This window comes from Eptatretus burgeri, chromosome 15 (genome assembly GCF_056783735.1).
Source record: "Eptatretus burgeri isolate ZD-2024b chromosome 15, Ebu_testis_v1, whole genome shotgun sequence".
Lineage (NCBI taxonomy): Eukaryota > Metazoa > Chordata > Myxini > Myxiniformes > Myxinidae > Eptatretus > Eptatretus burgeri.
In genome coordinates, this window is record NC_140975.1 from 53,540,302 (window position 1) to 53,567,870 (window position 27,569).

General features: G+C 45.0%; 1 protein-coding gene across 5 annotated transcripts in view; it reads left to right on the plus strand.

Annotated features, from left to right (window-relative positions):
* LOC147012182 (ras guanyl-releasing protein 3-like) overlaps positions 1 to 27,569 on the plus strand; it is a 213,724-nt gene continuing 186,155 nt past the window's right edge. For 2 of the 5 annotated variants that reach the window (XM_085855973.1, XM_085855975.1), the window contains exon 1: positions 2 to 364. The gene's annotated coding sequence lies outside the window, so the exon portion shown is untranslated. Of the gene's footprint in view, positions 376 to 27,569 lie in introns of all 5 variants that reach the window. The other 3 variants (XM_085855974.1, XM_085855977.1, XM_085855979.1) reach the window with 3 other exon arrangements.

The window sequence follows — 27,569 nt, forward strand, 5'->3', positions numbered from 1 at the left end:
ACTTTATATAGTGAAAACCTGTGTCTGGATTGGAAGATCAAGGGAAGACATTAGTATAGGGTGTTTAGTAATTGATACGACGCACGTGCTCCTCTTGCTATTTGTGGATTGCATGGGAGTGAGGGATGCCATTTCCTTGTGGTGAGCCCCTTCCCCCAGATCTCCACCTTCACACCCGGACCTTACCCGCCCCATCAATCCCACTCGCCCCTCCTCCCTCTCATCGACTCCCGCCACCGGCTCCCACTCTCACACAACCCAAACTGCGCGAACAATCGTGGGAAACAGACACAGATTGAGAGCCGTGCACGAGAGCGCTTGTCTTAGCGAGTTGGGGCAAGCCTGGGTGACTGCAGTGCTTCAGGTAAGGGATAGGTATGCGCGTACGCCTGGTTTACCTTTTCAATTTTAGAATTGACGCTCACAAGGGAGGATATATATATATATATATATATATATATATATATATATATATATATATATATATATATATATATATATATATACATACACACACACACACACACACACACACACACACACACACACACACACACACACACACACACGAATACACCTGTGGAATGTGGAACTTTCGAATAACACACTTTATAGGGACACCTAACTGCTATTTGTATGTGTGTATGTATATGTATATATCATATGTATGTATCATGTGTGTTTATGTATGCATGTATTGGTATGTATGTATGTATGTATGTATGCATGTGTCATGTGTATGTGGTATGTATATGCATTATGTATGCATGTATGTATTGGTCTTTATGTATGTGTGTATTGGTATGTATGTAAATGTATTATGCACGTATTGGTATGTATTTATGTCATGTGTGTATGCATGTATGTATATGTATTATGTTGGTATGGATGTATGTCAAGTGTATGTATATATGTATGTGTGTATTGGTATATATGTATGTCATGTGTATGTATGTATGTCATGTGTGTGTATGTATATGTATTATGTATGTATCCATGAATTGGTATGAAGGTATGGATGTATGTGTCAAGTGTATGTATATGTATTATGTATGTATGTATGAATTGGTATGGAGGTATGGATGTATGTGTCATGTGTATGTATATGTATTATGTATGTATGCATGAATTGGTATGGAGGTATGGATGTATGTGTCAAGTGTATGTATATATGTATGTATGTGTCATGTGTATGTATATGTTTGCATGTATTGGTATGTAGGTATGGGTGTATGTGTCAGATGTATGTATGTGTCATGTGTATGTATTATGTATGTATGTGTCATGTGTATGTATATATGTATTATGTATGTTTGCATGTATTGCTATGTAGTAATGGGTGTGTATATGTATTATGTATGTTTGCATGTATTGGTGTGAATGTATGTTTGCATGTATTGGTATGTAGGTATGGATGTATGTATATGTATTATGTATGTATGGATGTATGTGTATTTATGTATGTATGTATATGTATTATGTATGTTTGTATGTATTGGTATATGTGTCAAGTGTATATATGTATGTATGTATTATGTATGTTTGCATGTATTGGTATGTAGGTATGGATGTATGTATGTTTGCATGTATTGCTATGTATGTGTCATGTGTATATATGTATTATGTATGTTTGCATGAATTGGTATGTAGGTATGGATGTATGTGTCAAGTGTATGTGAGTGTATATATATATATATATATATATATATATATATATATATATATATATATATATATATATATATATATATATATATATATATATATATATTGTTGTGGTTGACGAAATTCACAAACCACCATTCAGGTCCCTTAGGTGAGATATCTCGGTAAGTATATGTGTAGTTAGGCCCAAACCCGTTGTCTAGAGGGAATAAATGTCATTCATGAGGGCTGCGACTCTTCAGGATAGCCGTTTTTCTTTTACTATCTTTATTTTGGACCAGCCGCCATTATTACCACCACCAACCACGTCTCAACAGCCATCACAACAACAACCACCAACCACAACGCCGCTTCACAACAACAACCACCAACCACAACGCTGCTTCACCACAACCGCCACGACCTTTACCGTCACAACTCGCCACCATCGCATCACCGTCATCTCGCGCCACTCGTGGGCACCGATGCTGGACTCGTGCGGGGCGCGCACCGAGCAGCGTGTTCAAAAACATCACGGACTTTCCGCATAAAAACGGATCAAAAACGACTCACGCCCACTTTTGTTCCGTCCAATCGGTGAGCGAGGGGCAGTTTGGCCCCGCCTCCAGGGCGTTGGAGGGCGGTCGCTATATGCAAATTCATGGATCAAAAAGCATTCACGCCCACTTTTCCTCGGGCCAATGGGGAGCCAGCAAGAGAGGTAAAGGGTCGGAGGCAGAGGGTCAAGGGTAAAAGAGCGAAGCCACGGGGCTTATATAAACGGGAGTTGAGTTGGAAGTTGAGTAAGAGTTGAGTTGGAAGTTGAGTAAGAGTTGAGTTGGAAGTAGAGTTGAGTGTGCGGAATTCAAGAGAGTCGTCGGTGGAGCTGGAGAGAAGTGGTACTAGTCGGAGTGAAGAGGACGGAGCTGTGGAGAGGTGACGGCGGCGAAGGCGGACGAGGGGGTGCTCGCGTCGGTGCCGGGAGCGGCACAGGGAGAGGCCAGCAACGTGACCGAGGTGGAGGAGGAGACGCTCGCCGCGGGACCCGAGACAGGGTTATATCCTCCTTTCCCCGAGCATCAGCAACCCCCTCCTGTTTCCCCCCCGCGCTGAGATAGTGCGACAAAGGGGGCCCCCTTCCCACCCCGTACCAGACACTGTCCGCGAGGCCCGCGGAGTTGAGGCACCACCGCCGCTCCGCGTCTCATCATCAGACGGGTAGGCCCGACACGGTCTCGGCCCCAGGCCCGCCTACCCCCCTCATCCTGGAGGGTGGTTCTCTTTTCTTTTGCTTTGGGAATATGTGTTGTCGGCGCCGTCTGTGAAGTAAAATTGTATAAGTGTTGCCGTGTGCCCAGTAGTCGGATAGATCTGCATTGTTGCATTTGCTTTTTGTGTAATATTGCATTGTCTTCTTCTTTTACATGTGCTTTTGGTGGAATTGTATATGTGTGCTTTCCGTTCATCGCGAAATAAATGTGCTTATTGTTGAACTGTTTTCCCGCTTCGCTTCGTCATTTCTTTCATTGAATCCCCATCTTGCTTCACGTAAAGGGTTGGTCGTGGGCTAAGACGCCCGATAATTAATCGAACCGTCGAGGCCGACGAATAACACCGCTAGGTTATCCCGATAGTACGGAACGGGTCGCTTAAGTGGCCCGTGTCCGAAGTCGACCTGCGGCGAGGTGCAATCGCCCGGTCTACCCTCCGTGTGGGTACTTAGGTAGGTCGAATTTGGCGAGCAACCCTATCCCACGCGGGGGCCGATTGGCACGATCGCGGTGAGACCGAAAGGTCCACCCGTGACTGGTTCCCGGCGTTAGTCCGAGAGGGTCACGACTGGATTGTCCGTCCGGTGGGCGACGTGCCGCGATTCGAGTTACGTGGCCGTCAGCACGCCGGCGGGCGCGATTCAGCAACACTGGTGTCAGGAGTGGGATATAAACCCATCGCCCTCCTCGCGGCACTGGTATCGGAGAACGGGAAAACGGGCTCTCCTGTCTCCAATTAAATTCACGGGAATCGGTTCAGGGGTGAGAGGAGCGACCCCCGATTCCCTCCAAATTACGAGCGAGCTAAATTAACCCTTTAAGAGAAGCAAGATGGCGTCTCAAGGCGAGCGGGAGCCGGGGGTATTAGAAATGGATGTAGAATGTGTAGAATCCATGGCTCAGGATGAAATCCCCGTGCAGGAAATGTTGGTTGTACAGGAAAACGAACTCGCCCAACTGAACCCAGAGCCCGAAATGGGTGCGGCAGCGGCCGCGGTGTATGACACCTCCCCTCCCCCTCTCCACCAAAACCCTTCCCCAACCCCTGCCGAAACGGCTCACCCAAGCGCACCCGACATGGCCCAGCTATTCACCATGCTGGCAAAAATGAATGCGGAAATGATCGAAAAGATGGATACAAATACAAATGAAATGAAAAACGAAATGAAAGGAATGAACAAGCAAATGGACGAAGTGAAAACGACGATGGATGCGAATACACAGCAAATGAGGGAAGAAATGAAAGAGCTGCGGGGTGAGACGCAGAACATGGGCCGAAGCCTGCAGGCGGGCATGAAGGCAGTGACCAGGGAGCTAAAAATGGCGACTCCACGTGTAGGAACGAACGAGCTGGGAGGGGGTGCAACGGCTGACAGGCCCGCGGTGGAGGCGGGTGACAAAATAATTCGGGGGGCGTGTTGGGCGAGGGTCGTGACGTGACCGAAAGGGAAAAATTAAATTGGGAGACCAAAACGTGTGAGACGAGACACGAGGTGACGACAAGGGAAATAATAATTGAGACAAGGGAGGTAAAGGGTGAAGAGGTGACTGAGTTGGCAGAGACACGGGAGATGGGAACGATGGAGGGAAGACTACACGATGAAGACGGGGTAAGTGACGCACACACACACACGGAGGTAGTGGAGGATAATGGGGGTGAGCTCGCGGACTGGGTAGAGACCTGGTGCGAGCAGCGGGATAGCCTCCTCCAGGAACGAGGGGAGGGAGTATGCCCCCTTGAGGCGAGTCACGACCAGGTGAATTCGGTCGTGCTTTGCGAGGTTGAGGGGACGAGTGCTGCGGACGGGTGCGCGGAGAGCTTGGGGGGTATAGAGGCCCCGGAGACCCTTGTGGGGACACGAATCCCCAGTGTGGTTGTCCCTGTGTGTGTGGTGCAAGGTGTGAGTGCGTCCCCGTGTGTGGAAGCGACCCCGTGTGTGAGTGGTGTGTTGGCGATTGTGCCGGAGTACGTGCTTCCCAGCACGCCGTGTGTGGATGAGGCACGGTGTATGAGTGAGGCACGGTGTGTGGATGAGGAACCGCGGGTGAGTGCCCCCGCGGGTGTGAGTGGAGTGGTTTGTATGAATGGAGCGCCACGTGTGAGTGGTATGGTTTATGCAAGGGAGACCGTGTGTGTGAGAGAGCGGTATGTGAGGGAGATGTCGGTTGGCATGCGGGAGCACGCAGCCGCGTCTCCCGGTGTGAATGTAATGGTGAGGTGTGTGAGCGTCGTAACACGCGGGTGTGCGTGTGTCGAATGGCGACGACGGCGACATGTGAGGAAAGGAAGCCGAGTAGCGGCTGTAGTTGTTTCGGGGACCGTGCCGGGTTCACCCAGCAGTGAGCACGAGGTCCGTGCTGTGCAACGCACGAGGCCCCCACGTGCTCGCTTGCGAGAGTGAAGTCCCGGTCCGGAAACGCCAGCGGTGGATTTGCCGATCCCGCGGACGGACAAAGTTGAGGCAGGATTATGGATTTGGACCGGACGGGTTCTCCACGCGATCGTGTGTGTTAAGCTCCAACGGGCAAAGCACATGTGTTCGCGTGGGGAACCCCTCGAGACGTGGGGCTTGTGGTTTTTTTTATGCGCACGGTAACGTCATGGCTGCACGTGGGGTTGGAATCCAGCTGGAGGAGTATCCCTGCCGGATGGTACCGTCCAAGGAGGGACGAGGTACACGTGCAGCTGCATGACGTCACGGGCGGGTGCAAAGTGCGCGAGCTGTGGGTTACCGCGCTGGTGATGCGCATGAAAAAAAAAAGAAAAAAAAAAGCAAGCCTCACTTTCGGGTGCACAGGATTCCTGGGCAAGGGGTGGAAGACCCCCTTACCTTGGGCACAGGATGGAAACTAGTTAGGGGGAAGGGTTAGCTTAGCTAGACCGACTTCATGGGGCAGGGGTAAGTCCTCATGGAGTCCGTGGAATGGATTAGTTAGAGGGATTGTAGCGAGATTTAGGTTGGGAAAGTTATTTTAGAGATTTGGAAACAGTGACAGACAGTGAATGTGTAGTGGGGACGTAGCTTAGCTACGTAGTGTTAAAAGGAACGTGCTATAGTTTAAGGGACGACGTGGGAGCACGAGTTAGTTAGGGGATGTAGTTAGAAGGATGGCAGAGTTCAGCGGTGTGTGTGTTGAAGAGTTGGTGAGTTGTGAGGTGAGTACTTGTTGAGTGAGTGAGGCCAGCGGGTCTGTGTGAGTGGAGCGAATGGGGAATGCATGGTGCGATGAGTGATTGGGGGGAGGAGTGACTCCCGCCCAAGGGAACCCGGGGTCAGTGTAGACTGAGTTAGTGGGTTAGTCAAATTAACAAATATGGAAGTCGTTTTGTTGTTGGTGGGGAAGTAGGCTCGAAACCCGTTTGGAGGGGTGCAGGAGCCCTGTTGACAGGCTGGGAGCGTGGTGGCGAAAGGTGAGTATCGCTGAGTGGGTACCCCGGGCACCAGGCTAGTCGGCCGTAGTGGGCCAAGGGCCCATGGGGGGCCGGGATAGCGTAGTGGGCACGGGTGCGCCTGCTTGGTGCGGGGGCCCGGGGCGCCATTAGCCGCGTGGGCAGTGTTGTGGGCGCGGGTGACCCTCGGAAAGGGGCCTGGGAAGCCAGCCTGCCACGTGTGCGTTTCAGGGGAGGTGCCATGGGGGGCACTCCCCGGTGTTAGGGAGCTGGTAGGCTCAGAGGCAGTGTAGTGCCCGGGGGTGCCATAGCTGGGGAATTGGCAGAGGGTCGTGCCTGCCAAAGGGAGCCACGTGTCCCAGCCATGAGACCGTGTGAGGGCACGGAGAGAAAATTGGGGGGCGAGGCCCGAAATTGTAAGGACACCAACACAGGCGACGGGAATCTGGGTTGTTAGAACCAATTAAAATAGTTTAAGCGAGAGGCGCTTGTTGAAAGCCCCGGGGTAGTTTAACAGTTAAATGGATAGGGTAGATTAGGAAGTGTACCCCTCCGCACCATCCATCCCCTCGCTCTCGTTGTGGGCCGCTGGACCCACTTTGGGTTAGATCGCTGAACTCTGGGGAGGCCATTCTGAGGCTTCGTTGGGCCTCGACAAAGGACGTTAGCTCTCCCTTATTCCCCTCCGGGAAGGGAACGTAGGGGTTGGGAGTAGGCTAGGTGACAGGATAGGTTAGCCGAACAAGGACAGTAAAGGGGGTTTGGGGACGATTTATAGTGGGGAAGTAAAAAAAAAAAAAAAAAAAAAAAGTTGGGGCTAAATTGGGTTTGACAAATTAAGGGAGTGGGTATGTACAGTGACAGGCAAAGGCGATAGGTGGGAGGGAGACAGGTAGGTCGGTCCGAGCCCGCCTTCCAAGTGGCCAGCACCACCGCACTCCCTCCACCAACCTCCACTGAACGGCAAAGGCTGGCCAACTTCATCGGCTGGCCGTATTTTGCTTCAAGGCGGAGGCCGGCCAACTTCATCGGCAGCTGTTGTTTTGCTGCAAGGCCTGTGCCATCGGCTGGCCGTGTTTTTCTTCAAGGCCTGTGCCGGCCAGTTCATCTGCCGGCTGCCGGCTGCAGCGGCCTTCTTCTGCGGGCTGTGTTTGCCTACTGCCTTTGCCATGCCATGCCCACTGCCCCTGTTCACCAGCCCCGTTCAATTTTTGCTTTGCCCCCCCCCCCCCTGTTCATTTCCATGTGCGCCAGGATCAAGGCAACAGTTTGCAAGCTGCAAGAACTGCCCTGATGGCAGCTACAACACGGGCCTGCACTGGCGGCCCGTGCACCGTGTTTGTGTTCATCCATCCATTCGTTGTGTTCATTGCGTGTGCCACTTGAGCTGGCACGGAGACTGCATTTGTGCAGCCCATGCACCGTTGTGGTTCACTGCGTTCAGTTCAAACCATTCATCCATCCATTCGTTGTGTTCATTGCGTGTGCCACTTGAGCTGGCACGGAGACTACGTTTGTGCAGCCCATGCACCGTTGTGGTTCACTGCGTTCAGTTCAAAAGGGAAGGCCGTGGACTGCGTGTGAGCAGCCGGCCACGTTCCCTGTCACCTGCATTATTTGAGTCAGAGACTGCATGCGAGCAGCCTGGCTCCCTGCTAACTGCTTTCTTTTTGCAGAGTTCATTGATCCTGGGCCATGGTTTAGTGTAAAATTTGTAAGTTAAGGTTAAGATGTACTGTACATATGAGTGCGCCCCCGGCATGTCTGTCTTAGCGCCGGCAATTTTATTTAAGTCGTCCGTGTGAGTGAGTTTGTTTAGGTAGTTACTCAGCCCTATTTATTTTGTTATTTATTTTGGGGACACGAATACCATGAATGTCGCACTCAGGGATCCGTAGGTAAAATGTACTAGGGGAAAACTACACATGATGGCACACGAAAATTTGACGACTCGGGACGAGTCTGTAAAAAGGGGAGGGGGTAGTGTTGTGGTTGACGAAATTCACAAACCACCATTCAGGTCCCTTAGGTGAGATATCTCGGTAAGTATATGTGTAGTTAGGCCCAAACCCGTTGTCTAGAGGGAATAAATGTCATTCATGAGGGCTGCGACTCTTCAGGATAGCCGTTTTTCTTTTACTATCTTTATTTTGGACCAGCCGCCATTATTACCACCACCAACCATGTCTCAACAGCCATCACAACAACAACCACCAACCACAACGCCGCTTCACAACAACAACCACCAACCACAACACCGCTTCACCACAACCGCCACGACCTTTACCGTCACAACTCGCCACCATCGCATCACCGTCATCTCGCGCCACTCGTGGGCACCGATGCTGGACTCGTGCGGGGCGCGCACCGAGCAGCGTGTTCAAAAACATCACGGACTTTCCGCATAAAAACGGATCAAAAACGACTCACGCCCACTTTTGTTCCGTCCAATCGGTGAGCGAGGGGCGGTTTGGCCCCGCCTCCAGGGCGTTGGAGGGCGGTCGCTATATGCAAATTCATGGATCAAAAAGCATTCACGCCCACTTTTCCTCGGGCCAATGGGGAGCCAGCAAGAGAGGTGAAGGGTCGGAGGCAGAGGGTCAAGGGTAAAAGAGCGAAGCCACGGGGCTTATATAAACGGGAGTTGAGTTGGAAATTGAGTAAGAGTTGAGTTGGAAGTTGAGTAAGATTTGAGTTGGAAGTAGAGTTGAGTGTGCGGAATTCAAGAGAGTCGTCGGTGGAGCTGGAAAGAAGTGGTACTAGTCGGAGTGAAGAGGACGGAGCTGTGGAGAGGTGACGGCGGCGAAGGCGGACGAGGGGGTGCTCGTGTCGGTGCCGGGAGCGGCACAGGGAGAGGCCAGCAACGCGACCGAGGTGGAGGAGGAGACGCTCGCCGTGGGACCCGAGACGGTTATATCCTCCTTTCCCCGAGCATCAGCAACCCCCTCCTGTTTCCCCCCGCGCTGAGATAGTGCGACAAAGGGGGCCCCCTTCCCACCCCCTACCAGACACTGTCCGCGAGGCCCGCGGAGTTGAGGCACCACCGCCGCTCCGCGTCTCATCATCAGACGGGTAGGCCCGACACGGTCTCGGCCCCAGGCCCGCCTACCTCCCTCATCCTGGAGGGTGGTTCTCTTTTCTTTTGCTTTGGGAATATGTGTTGTCGGCGCCGTCTGTGAAGTAAAATTGTATAAGTGTTGCCGTGTGCCCGGTAGTCGGATAGATCTGCATTGTTGCATTTGCTCTTTGTGTAATATTGCATTGTCTTCTTCTTTTACATGTGCTTTTGGTGCAATTGTATATGTGTGCTTTCCGTTCATCGCGAAATAAATGTGCTTATTGTTGAACTGTTTTCCCGCTTCGCTTCGTCATTTCTTTCATTGAATCCCCATCTTGCTTCACGTAAAGGGTTGGTCGTGGGCTAAGACGCCCGATAATTAATCGAACCGTCGAGGCCGACGAATAACACCGCTCGGTTATCCCGATAGTACGGAACGGGTCGCTTAAGTGGTCCGTGTCCGAAGTCGACCTGCGGCGAGGAGCGATCGCCCGGTCTACCCTCCGTGTGGGTACTTAGGTAGGTCGAATTTGGCGAGCAACCCTATCCCACGCGGGGGCCGATTGGCACGATCGCGGTGAGACCGAAAGGTCCACCTGTGACTGGTTCCCGGCGTTAGTCCGAGAGGGTCACGACTGGATTGTCCATCCGGTGGGTGACGTGCCGCGATTCGAGTTACGTGGCCGTCAGCACGCCGGCGGGCGCGAATCCGCAACAATATATATATATATATATATATATATATATATATATATATATATATATATATATATATATATATATATATATATATATATATATATATATATATATATATATATATCATGTATTTGTATGTAGGTGTGGATGTATGTGTCAAGTGTATGGATATATGTATGTATTATGTATGCTTGCATGTATTGGTATGTAGGTATGGATGTATGCATATGTATTGTGTATGTTTGCATGTATTGCTATGTATGAATATATGTATATGTATTATGTATGTTTGCATGTATTGGTGTCTGTATATGTATGTGCTGTATGCATGTATGTATCATTTGTATGTAAGTATGTATTGGTATGTATGTGTGTATATATTTATGTGTGCATGTATGAATGTATACATGTCTGTATATGCATGTATGTATCATGTGTATGGAAGTATGTATTGATATGTATGTGTGTATATATTTATGTGTGCATGTATACATGTATGTATGCAATTATTGGTGTCTGTATATGTATGTATGCATAAATGTACAGTATTGTATGAATATATATATATATATATATATATATATATATATATATATATATATATATATATATATATATATATATATATATATATATATATATATATACACACATATTCATGCTACAGAAAGTTATGTTAGTAGTTGGTAAAAGTTGACTTTGCAAAGTGAAAGGGAAAGTAAAGTTTTGTCATTATTTATTTATTTATTTATCTATCAGTTCCTGTTTTATGTGTTCCATTTTTGTTTTTGCTTGTGTGACAAATGTTATTAACAGGTCAACAACACAATCTCCAGTGCTCAACCCCCACCCTAAAAATCCAATCCGTAAGGCTTTTGTGGGTCTGTTAGACCTCTGCATTTGTAAATGTTTGTAGAAATGAATTGATTTATTCATGGTAATCCCTGTACAGTATATGAATTGCCTTTTTTTTCCTTTGGGAGGGGAGAGGGGGAGTATGGGGGGTTGCTTTACATTACATGCCATATTATTTTGCTTTAAGGACTGTATATCTTTTTCAACTGCAAATGACGTGTTATGTGGGAAATTGAAGTTCACTGAAAAAAATTAATCTCATGGTTTTGCAGCAGCAAGTGAAGAAACAGAGTTTTGAACTTTAACCTTGTTTGTGAGAAGGATTTATCATGGAGGATGGTCCAGCATTTTCCCATGAACCTCTATATCTGAATAATTGCTTGTATTTGATTATTATTGTGATACATGTTTTATTTGTTTTTGATTTTGTTTTTAATTGGAATTTTACTTTTAGTACTTTGAAATCCTCCATACTTGATACTCGGTTCCTTTCATGTCCTATTTTTCGACTCTGCGAGTTTGCTTTGTTTCAAACAGGTGTTCTTACCCCACCCCCCTCTTGTTGTGTTTGCATTCTCTTTGTGGCCAAAAATAACAGTTTAGGGCTTGTGGTCAGGCTTTACGATGGCCGGTTCTCACAGAGAAAAAAATCTGCAGGAAGCAGAAGGGTGGAGCTACTGGGCTAGTGCAGTGGGTTATGATCAAGCTGAACTTGACTACACTGCTGTACAATCCCCAGGTAGCTAATGACGCCAGACCGACTCTGGCGGGACACCCTGCCAGCTGTATACCGACAGTTTGCCAGATTCAGTCCGACAGGGTGGCTACCTGGGTTAGCAGGTATGAACTGTAACCTTTCAAATGAAACTACTGCTACCGAATGTCTCAAACAAGACAAATTCACTCATTTTAATCATTCAACATACCTTCCTACTCCTTTGCTTCACAAAAATCACTGCTTGACTGAATAACGATAATTATAAATTCAATTATTATTATTATTATTAATATTGCCCCAGAAAGTCATGGGACTGTTGTGAATGCTCGTCTATTTTGAAAGAGGATGAGGTGGAGTTATTGTTTGGGAAATTTGATGCAAAAATAATGAATAATAACGTTCAACAAAGTTGTGGCTCATCAACTTTAATCAAATATCAAACCAAATAAAACAACTTTAACGACCATTCCAAACGTTGAAAGTTTTAAAAATTATTTTTACCTCCGCCACCGAAGGTAGACATTTTCACATAGATTCACGGCTTATAAAATGTGTACCTGCTTCAATATTCGCGGTTTATAAAATGTGTATCTGCTTCAATAGTCGTGGTTTATAAAATGTGTACCTGCTTCAATATTCACGGTTTATAAAATGTGTACCTGCTTCAATATTCGCGGTTTATAAAATGTGTATCTGCTTCAATAGTCGTGGTTTATATAATGTGTACCTGCTTCAATATTCACGGTTTGTAAAATGTGTACCTGCTTCAATATCCATGGTTTATAAAATGTGTACCTGCTTCAATATTCGCGGCTTATAAAATGCGTACCTGCTTCAATATTCACGGTTTATAAAATGTGTACCTGCTTCAACATTCGCAGTTTATAAAATGTGGACCTGATTCAACATTCGCGGTTTATAAAATGTGGACCTGCTTCAATATTCACGGTTTATAAAATGTGGACCTGCTTCAACATTCGCGGTTTATAAAATGCGTACCTGCTTCAATATTCGCGGTTTATAAAATGTGTACCTGCTTCAATATTCGCGGTTTATAAAATCCGTACCTGCTTCAATATTCGCGGTTTATAAAATGCGTACCTGCTTCAATATTCGCAGTTTATAAAATGTGTACCTGCTTCAATATTCGTAGTTTATAAAATGTGGACCTGCTTCAATATTCGCGGTTTATAAAATGTGTACCTGCTTCAATATTCGTGGCTTATAAAATGTGTACCTGCTTCAATATTCGCGGTTTATAAAATGTGTACCTGCTTCAATATTCGCGGCTTATAAAATGTGTACCTGCTTCCATATTCGCGGTTTATAAAATGTGTACCTGCTTCAATATTCGTGGTTTATAAAATGTGTACCTGCTTCAACATTCACAGTTTATAAAATGTGGACCTGATTCAACATTCGCGGTTTATAAAATGTGTAGCTGCTTCAATATTCACGGTTTATAAAATGTGGACCTGCTTCAACATTCGCGGTTTATAAAATGTGTACCTGCTTCAATATTCGCGGTTTATAAAATGCGTACCTGCTTCAATATTCACGGTTTATAAAATGTGTACCTGCTTCAATATTCGCGGCTTATAAAATGTGTACCTGCTTCAATATTCGCGGCTTATAAAATGCGTACCTGCTTCAATATTCGCGGTTTATAATATGTGTACCTGCTTCAACATTCGCAGTTTATAAAATGTGGACCTGATTCAACATTCGCGGTTTATAAAATGTGTACCTGCTTCAATATTCACGGTTTATAAAATGTGGACCTGCTTCAATATTCACGGTTTACAAAATGTGGACCTGCTTCAATATTCGTGGTTTATAAAATGTGTACCTGCTTCAATATTCGCGGCTTATAAAATGCGTACCTGCTTCAATATTCGCAGTTTATAAAATGTGGACCTGATTCAACATTCGGGGTTTATAAAATGTGTACCTGCTTCAATATTCACGGTTTATAAAATGTGTACCTGCTTCAATATTCGTGGTTTATAAAATATGTACCTGCTTCAATATTCGCAGTTTATAAAATGTGGACCTGATTCAACATTCGGGGTTTATAAAATGTGTACCTGGTTCAATATTCACGGTTTATAAAATGTGTACCTGCTTCAATATTCGCGGTTTATAAAATGTGTACCTGCTTCAATATTCACGGTTTGTAAAATGTGGACCTGCTTCAACATTCGCGGTTTATAAAATGTGTACCTGCTTCAATATTCGCGGTTTATAAAATGCGTACCTGCTTCAATATTCGCAGTTTATAAAATGTGTACCTGCTTCAATATTCGTAGTTTATAAAATGTGTACCTGCTTCAATATTCGCGGCTTATAAAATGTGTACCTGCTTCTATATTCACGGCCCTGTACTTCGTGTATTGGCGGCTTTTTTCGGGCATATTCACGGTTTTTCTTCGCATTTTTACGGTTGTATTGATGGGGTTTTTTTTCCACTTTTTTGAGGTTGTTTGGAGGTGTAGTCGCATTTTTTTTGCGGTTTGTAATGGGATTTTTGATTTTCCCTCATGAATTGTGAACCGCTGGGAACCTATCCCCCTTTTTCGCAGCATTTTCCAAGAACATATCCCCTGCGAATAGCGGGGTCCGACAGTATTGTAATGAATATGGAGGATTCTGTGTGTTTGGAGGTTTGAGATTGCATGTATAGTAAGATACTTGTGGGATGCAATTACAGGGCTCCTGGTGTGAGGAAAGATGAAGAGATGAAGAAATCAGGAATCCATGTGATCAGGGAAGAGTATTGATTTTGGGGTATTTTCATTTACCAGGGATAGATTGGGTCCAGGAATCGTGAAAATGCAGAGCAGATGAACATTTTCTATCTTTTGTCCAAACTGTTTATTCATCCAGTTTGTTGTAAATCCCAAGAGGGTCAATGCAGTGTTCGTCCACTTTTTAAGTAATTATACCAATATGGTGGAGGTGGTGGAGGTGGTAGAGGTGGGAGAACATTTGTGGAAAAGTGACCACAATGTAGTCAGTGCAACCCCATTGTTGAGATGTGAAGTTTGGGATAGTACTGGAAGGCTGTTGGATTTTAGGTCAAACTTTGAGGGTATGAGAAGTGTTGTGTCAAATCGCTTACCTTTCGTTGTTTGTTTCAATTTGGGGAGTAACCATTAGTTGCACATTGCCAAGTCAGGCGAATACAGCGGGTGTGAGATGACAGGAATGTTTTTTTGCTGCAACAAATTGTTGGATAGAGAGTGACGTGTGGCATGGGCACATTGTCGTGATGAACGAGCCGCACGTTCTTCCACTCTTTTGGTCTTTTCCATCTGATTGACCCGTAAATGTTTAATAACTTCCAGGTAGAAAGCCACATTAATGGTAGCACCTTTGGGAAGAAATTCAGCATGAACTATTCCTTTCATGTCGAAGAACGCAATCAGAATGACCTTCACTTGCGACCTCGACTGACGTGCCTTTCTCGGTGTCGGAGGTGAGGGTGTCTTTCACTGGGAGCTCTGTGCTTTTGTTACCGGGTCATACTCATCACCCATTATCACCTGGGGTAAGAATGTTGGATCCGAAATGCATCCCATCAAACAAGTTGGATGAAATGAAGACGTGATTTTCTTTTTGGTCATCTGTGAGGAGGCGCGGAATGAACTTTGCGCTGACGCGTCTCATGTTGAAATCGTCTGTCAGGATAACCTGAACGGAACCAAATGAAAGACTGGTCTCTTCCGTGATTTCTCACATGGTTAAACATCAGTTTTCATGGACGACAGTGCTGACTTGAGTGTTGCTGTCATCGGTTCGTGCTGTTGAGGGACGACCGCTTCTTTCTTCATCTTCTCGCGACTCATTTCTTTCCTGAAACCTTTGAAGCCACTTGAAAACAGTCTTCTTTGTCACAACTTCATCTGCGGAGACCATTATGAGCATTTTGTGAGTCCCTGTGGCCATCTTGCTAAGTTTAAAACCAAATTTCATGTTTGCACATTTTCTATATAAGCCCCAGGCACTACAAACACTTGCTCACACAAAGCAATAACACAGCGCACTGGTGTGTTGTCAAATGATGTTTGTTGCTTGCTGGCAAGTTTGAGGGTTAACAAAATATGACCTGCCCAGTGACGTCAATAATGTCCACGTGTTCATTAGTCACGGCCTCATTCACCAAATGTTTCCATCACACCTCGTGTATGTGTGTGTTTATATATAAATATATATATATATATATATATAAATATATATATATATATATATATATATATATATATATATATATATATATATATATATATATATATATATATATCAAGACCCAATTGGAGACCTATCAGCTCTCACTGAATTAATTATCCGAGGTGGCTGGGACTATCAAAGCATGGGAGGAGTATAGAGTGTCTATATGCACATCTACCTGTAAGGTTAGTGCAAGGTAAGTACCAAATTTCTGTGGCCATTGGAACAGAGCTTCTTGCACACTACTGGAGGGAGGGTGATATGGAATGAGACCTGGGTCTATTATTTGATGTCAGAATACAAGCATACCTGATTTGTGTGGACCACTATTAGTCTCCGCCACCAAAATATTTCAAGCCTCGGCAATCAGCTAGAAAGCTTACTGCAATAGTGTTTTGGGACCTTAACGGTTTAATTCATGTGGAATTTCTACAACGTGGGAAAACAATCAATCTACAGTACTACAGTGACTTGATATGCAATTAAGTGAGACAAGCCATACACAGGTGACAGCCAGGTATGCTTTCTGAGGGCATGACTTTACTGCACAGTCATGCTCCTACTCGCATGAAAAATGTGAAAACTAAGTACTCTGAGATGGGTTGGGAAATTCTAATTTATCCTCCATAGAACTCAGATTAGTCAACTTGTAAACCTGGTGTTGGCTTAGTGGTTAGGGTGGGGGCTTGGGATCCCAGGGTCCTGAGTTCAAGCCCCGTTGGCCGCTGAATTAAAAATACACCAGGAGGTTGACTCAGTGTGTCATCCTTCCGAGGTCGGCAAAATGAGCACCAGTGTACTGGTAAGGGGGACACTGCATCAGCGGCATAGCCGTCTCCCAACCAATGATGCAACCAGCAGCTGCACGAGAGAGGGGGGGGGGGGAGAGAGAGAGAGAGAGAGAGAGAGAGAGAGAGAGAGATATATATATATATATATATATATATATATATATATATATATATATATATATATATATATATATATATATATATATTGTTGCGGTCTTCGCGCCCGCCGGCGTGCTGACGGCCACGTAACTCGAATCGCGGCACGTCGCCCACCGGACGGACAATCCAGTCGTGACCCTCTCGGACTAACGCCGGGAACCAGTCACGGGTGGACCTTTTGGTCTCACCGCGATCGAGCCAATCAGCCCCCGCGTGGGATAGGGTTGCTCGCCAAATTCGACCTACCTAAGTACCCACGCGGAGGGTAGACCGGGCGATCGCACCTCGCCGCAGGTCGACTTCGGACACGGGCCACTTAAGCGACCCGTTCCGTACTATCAGAATAACCGAGCGGTGTTATCGTCGACCTCGACGGTTCGATTAATTATCGGGCGTACTCAGCCCACTACCAACCCTTTACGTGAAGCAAGATGAGGGTTCAATGGGGGAAAAGACGAAGCGAAGCGGGAGAACAGTTCAACAATAAAGCACATTTATTCGCGGCACACGGGAAGCACACAAATACAATTCCACCAAATGCACACAAAAAAAAGAAAACACAATTCCATTTACACAAAAAGCAAATATAAAAGCGAAGACAGTGCAGAGCTAATACCGACTACCGAGCACACGGCAACACTTATACAATTCTACTTCACAGACGGCGCCGACAACACATACCCAAAACCAAGGAAAAGAAATCCCCCAAGAATGAGGCAGGCCTGAGGCCGAGACCGGGTCGCGCCTACCCGTCTGGTGATGAGACGCGGAGCGGCGATGGCGCCGCACTCCGCGGGCCTCGCGGACAGTGCCTGGCAGGGGGTGGGAAAAAGTGGCCCCCTTGGTCGCACTATCTCAGCGTGGGGGGAAACAGGAGGGGGTTGCTGATGCTCGGGGTATAGAGGATCTTTATTATCCCTGGTGTGCGTCTCCACCTCGGCCAGGTCGCGCTGCCGGCCTCCCTCGGGCGTGCAGCTCCTGGCACCGACGCGAGCACCCCCTCGTCTGCCTTCGCCGCTGCCGCCTCTCCGCCTCTGGACTCTCCACCCTGGACTCTTCTTTGGGCTCCCCTCGTTCGACTCTCTTCAGCTTCTCCAGCTACTGCAGGCTTCGGGCTCCAGACTTCCACTCTCGTCCCCTCCGTTCCGACTCCTTCTCGTTCTGCTGACTGACGAACACCGTCCTTTTATCCCCCCGTAGCTTCGCCTTTGACCCCCTCCCTTCGACCTTTCACCTCGCTCCCCATTGGCCCGAGAAAAAGTGGGCGTGAAGGCTTTTTGATCCACAAATTTGCATATATCGATCGTTCTGGAGGCGGGGCCAAATCGCCCCTCGCTCACCGATTGGACGGCAAAAAGTGGGCGTGTGTCGTTTTTGATCCGTTTTTGAAGCACAAAATCCGTGATTTTGTACACGCTGTTCAACGTGCGCCCTGCACGAGTCCAACACCGGTACCCACAGCGGGGCAAGAACGGTGGCGATGCTACGGTTGCGAGGTGTGACGTGAAGGTCGTGGCGGTTGTGGTGAAGCGGCGTTGTGGTTGGTGGTTGATGTTGTGGTTGTGGTGGTAATCATGGCGGGTGGTCCAAAATAAAGATAGTAAAAGAAAAACGGCTATCCTGAAGAGTCGCAGCACGCATAAATGACATGTATTCCCACTAGACAACGGGTTTGGACCTAACTACACATGTACTTACCGAGATACCTCACCTAAGGGACCTGAATGGTGGTTTGCGAATCTGGTAACCACAACAATATATATATATATATATATATATATATATATATATATATATATATATATATATATATATATATATATATATATATATATATATATATGTATATAGATATATTGTGATTTTCATCTCTTTGGATCACTCAAAGAACATCTGGGTGGCGTTAAGATTATAACAGATGAAGACATCAAGGCACTTGTCTTGAGATGGCTGTGCATCTGTCCAAAATATTTAAAGAAATAAAGATTGCATCAATGGAAACCTATATCGATGGGACAAGTCTGTACGTGTAGCAGAAGAATACCTTTGATAAATTGGTGCAGTTTCATCAACGTCGATGTAAGTTTGATTTTCAACGATGGAGTAGGCGTCAAGCCTGAACAAGCGTGGTATGAACACTTGAATAGGTGAAACAAAATGATTTCAAATGATTAAAATCTCCAATAAAGTGCCTGTTCGTTTCATGTTTCTGGAATGAATCCGATACGATATCGTGAAACGTTTGTTTTATATTTATTTGTAAACGAATGTTGATTTGTAAAATAGGAACTGAAAAAAGACAGACAAAGGTGTTGAAATACAAACAAAAGAGAAAACGTGGAATGAAATACACCGATTGCGTCATCATTCCAGGAATTTAAAGACTAAATGTAATTACTGTACTTCACCACCATAAAACCCACCCATTCATTCTAAAACGTATGAATCCCATTTTCACGTAGCACTTGCATCACCACCACCTGCTTCCTTAAATCCTTTCTCAATATGACAACGAACAACCATTTTAGATTCACTTCCTCACCTGCACCTGCTGTATTTTCTTACCTTTTTTCATTTCTCCATCACTTTGCCTCCATGTTCTCCATCACTTCTTGGTTAATATTACTGTTTAACTCTTCTTGGAGCAATGGCAAACCATGCAGTGTATTTACTTTGCCTAGGAAACTGCTTCAGCAGTCCCTGACATCCTGGAAAGGATTTGCGATGAATCCAATGCAAACTTTTCCATGAGCCTCAATAAGTAATATAAACGCCCCGGTAATATTCGAGGCAATATATTTCCACGATGCAAGCAAAGCGGCTTAAGATTTCAAAAATGGGACTCGTAAATACGTACATATCATGATCGGCATCAAACAGCCTTCGCCAGAATAATAGAAAGTTCCCTCTATTACACTGGGCTGCATTTGAAATATTTTTTTCAGAGGTCTAGGTTTTCTCAACGGTTCTTGTATGTTTTTTTTTGCATGCTGAATTCAGAAATGTATCTAATTTCACTCAATCAGGTCAAGTTTTTATGCTATCTCAATTTTAAGGAAAATAAAAAAATCAAAAATTTTTGTTTTTTTAATTGGCATTTTTTAAATTCAAAATCAGACTGACATTGACAGAAAATGTACAAACTATACATATAATGACACACAAGTACACTTAATGTGGAAGAAAGTGCCTTCTCAATTACTTTGATTTCAATTTCAGAAAAATATAGATAAATCGTTGTTTCTGGCAACATCCAACTTCAGTCGCTCCAGCAGTCGCTGTTTTCCTTCGTCTTTTTAATGTTGAATTTCACATTAACGGTACTTGTGTGTCATTTTATATACAGTTTGTACATTTTCTGTCAATGTAAATCCGATTTTGAATTTAAAAAATGCTAATTAAAAAAAAAAATTGATTATCTTTTTTTCCTTAAAATTGAGAAAAAATTTTCCTTAAAAAAAACTTGACCTGATTGAGCGAAATGAGATACATTTCTGAATTCAGCATGCAAAAAACATACTAGAACCGTTGAGAAAACCTAGACCTCTGAAATGACGCAGACCAGTGTAATTTATCGGTGGTCACAAGGCCTGGCAAATCGTCAACCGTTGCAGTCCCAAAATGTTTTAGATTGCCGTTGGATGAGATGTGTTGTCTTGCACAACTACAAAAAACACCATGTTTTGGATACCATTAACCCCAATTCTGGGACAGGCTCCTCTTTATTTTGAAAACAATGTCCTACAAGTTTCATTCTTCTTCATCTGATGGTGTTACGTAAGCCTGGCATTGTACCATTGATCTCTCCATTGGTTATGTGTGAACACCAATGAATGTTTAAGCATTTTTGAAGGTGTCTTGTACAGTTTCAATTAATTATTTGCTAAGATCTTAGTTTCGTGTGTGTGTGTGTGTGTGTGTGTGTGTGTGTGTGTGTGTGTGTGTGTGTGTGTGTGTGTGTGTGTGTGTGTGTGTGTGTGTGTGTGTGTGTGTGTGTGTGTGTGTACCATACCGAAGTATAGATTATATGGTTACCTTGAATATGTTGATTATTTTGTTTCTTGGTCGATTTCTTTAGCAACTCTAAAGCTGCACCTTAAATCCTGGAGAATGGTACCATCCCAGCCTCGGCTGGATGTTGCCAAGCTCAGGGATGAGAGAGTAGCTGAGGAGTTTGCGAACAGGCTGAGTGGACACTTGGGGGGTCTGGGTGCTTTGGGGGGTCCTGAAGAATTGTGGAGCGCCTTCAAGACCACCGTCCTTGATGTTGCCGGTGGATGCCTTGGAGCTCACTGCAGGGCAAAGAAGAATTTTGTCTCTCAAGGGACACTGGATACCATTGACCAGAGTCGCAGGGCCAGGCTGAATGGCAGAGCTGAGCTGTTCAGGGAGCTGAGGCGTAAAACTGTATGTGCACTGAGGGTGGACAAGGAGGCCTATGTGCGAGGAATCTGTGAGGGGGTAGAGCATCACCTATGGACAGGTGATTCTCATCCCGCTTACAGGGGAATTCGCGCATTACGTTCATCCAAGCCCATCCCTTGGAGCACTACAGTTCGAGCAGAGAGTGGTAGGCTCTTGACAGAGGAGTCTGAAGTGAAGGCCCTCTGGGCCGGTTACTTTGAGCGGTTGTACCACGCTGATCCCCCAACTGTTGAGTTGGACGTCAAGGGTGTTACAATCCCTGTTGCTGACCCTCCAATCAACTGTGGTCCACCTTTGCTTGTGGAAACACAGGCTGCGGTGAACCAGTTGAAACGGGGCAAAGCTCCAGGGATCTGTGGCATCCATGCCGAACTTCTCAAGGCTGGTGGAAATGCTGCACTCGTGTCGTTGCATGCAGTTTTGTGCTCTGCCTGGAACACAGCATCATCCCAACTGATTGGAAGAGGGGCCTTGTTGTCCCTCTCTGGAAAGGGAAGGGTGATCGCCAAGACTGCAACAACTACCGAGGGGTAACGCTGCTCTCTGTGTTGGGCAAGGTCTTTGCTCGGATAATTCTTGATAGGGTTTGCCACCATCTGCTTGAGCACCAGCGTCCAGAGCAGTCAGGCTTTACACCAAAGAGGTCAACGATTGACCGTATCCTTGCACTTCGTGTCCTCACTGAACGCAGACGAGAGTTTCGGCAGGGGCTGCTTGCAGCCCATGTTGATCTCTGTAAAGCGTTCGATTCAGTGAATCGGGATGTCCTCTGGAGGATTCTTGGTCTTCGTGGGGTGCCACCAAAACTGATCGATCTGATGTCTGAACTCTACTCTGGTACTGAGAGTGCTGTGAAGTGTGGTGGTACCATCTCTGACTTATTTCCAGTTGTTACTGGAGTTCGTCAGGGATGTGTACTTGCCCCCACACTTTTCAGCACTTGTATGGACTGGATTTTAGGGAGGATGTCGGAGAGATCAAGTTGCGGTGCATCATTTGGGAATGTCAAGATCTCGGACCTTGATTTTGCAGATGATGCAGTCATCTTTGCGGAGACTTTAGACATCCTCTTGGGGGCCCTCGAGGTGCTGAATGAGGAGTCGGAGCCGTTGGGATTACGGGTTTCTTGGGCCAAAACTAAGATCCAGGCTTTCGGTGACATCTTGGATGCTACTGTCCTGTCTGTGTCTGTTTGTGGTGAGGATGTTGAGGTCGTGGAGAGATTCACTTACCTTGGCAGTGATATTCATGTCTCTGCTGGCTGCGAGTCAGAGGTCAATAGACGTCTGGGTCGGGCCTGGGGAGTCATGGATTCACTGGATCATGGGGTGTGGCGCTGCCGGTACCTGTGCGGGAGGACGAAAGTCCGAGTCTTCAGGTCCTTGGTACTTCCAGTCTTGCTCTATGGGTGCGAGACTTGGACTCTGACCAAGGATTTGAGATGGAGACTTAATTCCTTTGGTACCAGGTCTTTTCGGAGAATCCTTGGCTATCGCTGGTCAGATTTTGTGTCCAACGAGCGGTTGCTGAGAGAGACTCGGATGAGATTTGTTACCTGCATAGTCCGTGAGCGTCAGTTGTGGCTGTATGGACATGTGGCTCGTTTTCCTGACTGATCCTGCTCACCAGATTCTCTCAGCGAGGGAGTCTCATGAGTGGAGGAGGCCAGTGGGCCGACCACGTGCCTCATGGTTGCAACAGGTTGACCATCATCTCAAGGAGATGGGGATGGGCCTGGCATCTGCCTGGGGGATGGCCAGACGGAGGCCCCTGGAGTACCGGCGGAAAGTGGACGCAGCGACGCGCTGTTCTGGCACTTGCTCCCATACCTGACCTGACCTTGCTCGATTGGACTCGTATTTCATTGATTTCCATGAACATTTACAAAAGATAATTAAATGAGGATGATGATGACAAAATCATATGTGTACAGATTCAGTCTGACGGGATGATGCAGAGGTAAGTGCACTTAACCTTCAAGCTGTCTCATCTGGGTTTGATTCCAAGGCCGACTGGAAAGTGTTGGTTGGTGTTCCGCAGTGCAGGGTTTTGCTTTGTGAAGTGCTCCATTCCTCAAATGGATGTTAAGCTGGGTATGCCACCTGCTAGAGTAAGTTGATGGATGTTAAAGATCCCTGTGGAGTGCAGCAGGTCTTTTGTGAAGAGCAGGTGAGAAAGATGAGTTATCTCCAGCACCCTGAACAAATGGGGTGGGGGGGGGATCCTGCTCAAATCAGCTCCAGTCGAGCATAAGGCCCCAAAGAAAGCCTCGGGTCAATACTTTCCCTGGTTCTCAAAATGTTTCTAAAATGACATATTAATCTTCTTTGCGCAAGACCAAAAATTTTTTGGGATTGAGATGTTTCAAATGATTTGCTTCTAAAAATGACGTATCATGATAACTGAGACGTGTTTTACAAGGAATTGGTCATGTTATATTCTTTCACTACAAACACTTTGTTCTTCACTTAGCTGAGATAGTTTCAACAATCACTCAAAAGAAGACAATAATATAATCAGAACCGTTTTGAGTTGCTCTTTTCTAATGATGCCGGTCTCATAACCATAGGTAGAAAAAGTTGCATGCATTTAAATGTGTCGTTTTTTTATGACACACCTCATAAAAATGGTATATGGGGTTTGAACCTGAGTTCTAAACATCATGAGCCATTTTGGGGGATGAGTCCAATCAGATTTGTTTACTCGTATACAGCTTGTGGCTGCTTGGCTGCATTATTTTCTGGAGACACAGCTGTGCCACTGATGCAATACTCCCTGTTACCAACACATTGGTACTCATGTCACCAACCTCAGAAGGATGGCAGGCTGAGTCAACCCACCTGGTGTTATTTCAACGGTGTGGACAAAGGCTTGATCTTAAGACCCTAAGATCTTAAGCCAGCCACCATAACCATTAAGACAACACCAGGCTTAATCCAATGAGATAGCAACATCAACCATTTCTCTGCCTTTTTCATTTCTCTGCACTCAAACAATTGGGATCGTTTCGTAAACTTGGTTTTCAGTGGTATCATTGTGGTTCATGACTCAAGAGAACAATTTCTCACTTTGTTTTCCTGCATTTCTTGGCACACAGTATTATTTTCAGAAAACTATAAAATTCATAGACACTGTCGAACTGGTTTCTCAGCTCACGGTTCAAATAGATTCAAGGAAAAATAGAGCCTGTGTGCTTAATTCAAAAAAAAAAATCACTGTTTAGAATGCTTCACTTTTAAAAATTATTATTTTATATTCAGCCTGTGGATTGCTGGTTGCATCATTACTTGGAGGACAAGTGTGCTGCTGATGCAGTGCCCCCTGTTTAGAGTAAGTTGGTGCTCATTTTGCTGGTCTCAGAAGGATGACAGGCTGAGTCAACCCACCTGGTGTTTTTTTCACAGCACAACAGGTGTTCAAACTCAAGATCCTAAGTTCTTAAGCCAACTACCTTAACCGTTAAGCCAACACTGGGCCTGAAGGCTTCACTGACTTCGTTAAAGGTGTTTCAATGTTTTCCTTTAAGATTATTATATCGGATGAGATGGGAAGATTTTCTTTTTTACAATGACAAAAGTTATTACCTCCGCCACCGAGGGTGAAGGAGGTTATGTTTTCACCCCTCTCTGTTTGTTTGTTACTTGTAAAGTCGAACATTTTTCAAATATATTTGTTATTCGATTTTATTATTCTGTCTGTTAGTCTGTCTCGTTGTCTGTTTGTCTGTCCGTTTGTCGCCTACAGGTCACAATTCAAAACCGATTTTCACAAAACTTCACCACCTGGTAAAGTTTGGCATAAGGAAGAAGCCTGTTGTTTTTAAGGTCAAAAGGTCAACATAGGCCAAATGTCAACAACTTCGGTGAGATTTATAAAATCCTCAATTTTCATCAGATTGACTTGAAATTTGAACAGGATTTGTACATCAGCTCGCTGAATTCATGCACCTATTTTTTGAGGTCAACATAGGCCAAATTTCTATAATCCTCAATTTTAATCCGATTAACATGAAATTTGAAGAGGATTTGCATATTTGGTTATTGAATGCAACCACCAATTATTTTTAAGGTCAAAATTGTTTTATGGATTTGGCAAGTATCGTGCTATGCATGACTTCTTGTTACTTGGCAAAAATAATTTTTTTTGACAAGTTTGTTGATCGCTTCCATTTGTTTTTCTGTCCCCTCACCATTAATCGCCAAGAGGTCACAAATTAAAACCGATCTTCACGAAACTTCAGCAAGTGGTAGAGTTGGTGGTCCAACAGAACGCAATTTTTTTTTAGTTCAAAAGGTCATCATAGCCCAAAGGTCAACAACTTTTTCGAATTACTAAAATTCTCAATTTCCTTTTGATTGACTTGAAACTTGAACAGGATTTCCATATCAACTCAATTAATTCAACCACCTATTATTTTTGAGGTCAACTTAGGACAAAAGGTCAACATAGGCCGAATTTGTAAAATTCTCAATTTCAATCCTATTAACTTGAAATTTGAAGAGCATTTGCATATCAGGGCATGGAATTCAACCAACTCTTTTTGCGGTCAACATAGGCCAAAAGGTTAACATCAGCCAAAGGTGATCAACTTGGGTGGAATTTCCAAACTCCTCAATTTTCATATGATTTGACTTGAAATTTGAACTGGATTTGCATATCAAGTAAATTAATTGAACCACCCATTATTTTTATGGTCAAAAGGTCAATATAGGCCTAATTTCAAAAATTGAGATAGGGCGAAAAACTATATATCTACACTACCGGTCAAAAGTTTTAGAACACCCCCATTTTTTACTGAAATTTAAGCAGTTTAATGTTTCAATGTACTCTGAAATTGAAGCATAGAACAAATAAACAATTGCAGATGAAAAAGAAATCATGGAATCGTTTTGTTGAACAAAATTTAATCTAAATTTTTGACTCATCAAAGTAGCCACCTTTTGCAGATATAACAGCCAAACATACTTGTGGCATTCTTTCTACAATGGAAATCAAAAATTGTTCGGAAAGTTCTTCCCAACACTGTTGCAGAAGCTCCCACAAAAGTGTTGCACTTGAAGGTTGCTTTGCTTTCACCCTTCTGTCCAGTTCATCCCAAACCAGCTCGATGGGGGTTTAAGTCTGGAGACTGTGCTGGCCATTCCACAATTTGAAGCCTACCGTCTTGTTATTGTCTTCTAAGGTAGTTCTGACATAGCCTGGAGGTATGTTTTGGGTCGGTATCTTGCTGTGGGATGAACCCCTGACCAAATAGGTGTAGACTTGAGGATATTGCATGGCACTGCAAAATGCTGTGGTAGCCCTTTTGGTTCAGGGTGCCAGTCACTCTGTGCAAGTTGCCGACTCTAGATCCAGCAAAAGAGCCCCAGATCATCATGCTTCCTCCTCCATGTTTGACAGTTGGTGTCACTCACTGAGGAACCATCATTTTGCCAACTCGACGGCGTACACAAACCCTGCGTGATGAACCGAAGATTTCATATTTTGATTCATCAGTCCAAAAGACCTTCTTCCAGGTTTCAGTAGTCCACTGGCGGTGCTGCATGGCCCAGGCAAGCCTGTTTTTCTTATTTTGCCATCTTAGCAATGGCTTTCTTTCTGCCACTCGACCTGTCAAACCTGCAGCTCGAAGTCTTTTCTTCACAGTTGAAACTGAGACTTCCTTACTTCGACCAGTGTTAAGCTGTGCTTGAAGCTGCTGTCCTGTGAGCTGCCTATCACACAAGCTATTGACTCTCAGAAACTTGTCTTCCGATTGTGTTGTGACTTTGGATCTGCCAGACCTCTTCCTGTCAGAGTTTCCTCCAGTTTCCAAGTGGCTTTTGATGGTGTAGGAAACTGTACTCACTGACACCTTGGCTTCTTTTCAATTTCTCCAAAGGAAAGACCTACACTTTTAAGGGTTATAATGGTCTGTCTGTCTTTCTTTGTTAATTGTCTTTTTCTCACGATTATGACAGCAATATATTACTTCCTGCAGTGCAACATCGTCCAAATAATGCTTCAGAGGGTGTATCAACACAGTCTGTTCCAACACTGTTTTTATACAGACAGAGGGTTTGTAACTAATGAACAAAAGTTGGGACACCTGTAGGAATTGTTTGCATCAACTTTCAAGGCTTAATTTACTTCCATTGCTGCAGAACAGCTGCATTTGCTGACCCATTACTTGTTACCTGAATTGGGCCTTTTTTTAACAACTCTGAAATTTGCATTATTTTTCAGTTTTTGGTAACCTAAACTTTTGTTTTTTTTTCACCTCTGGTTGTTTACCGCAAAGCTTTGTACCATTTCAGGTTATTCACTGGACTTGAACTGCTTAAATTTC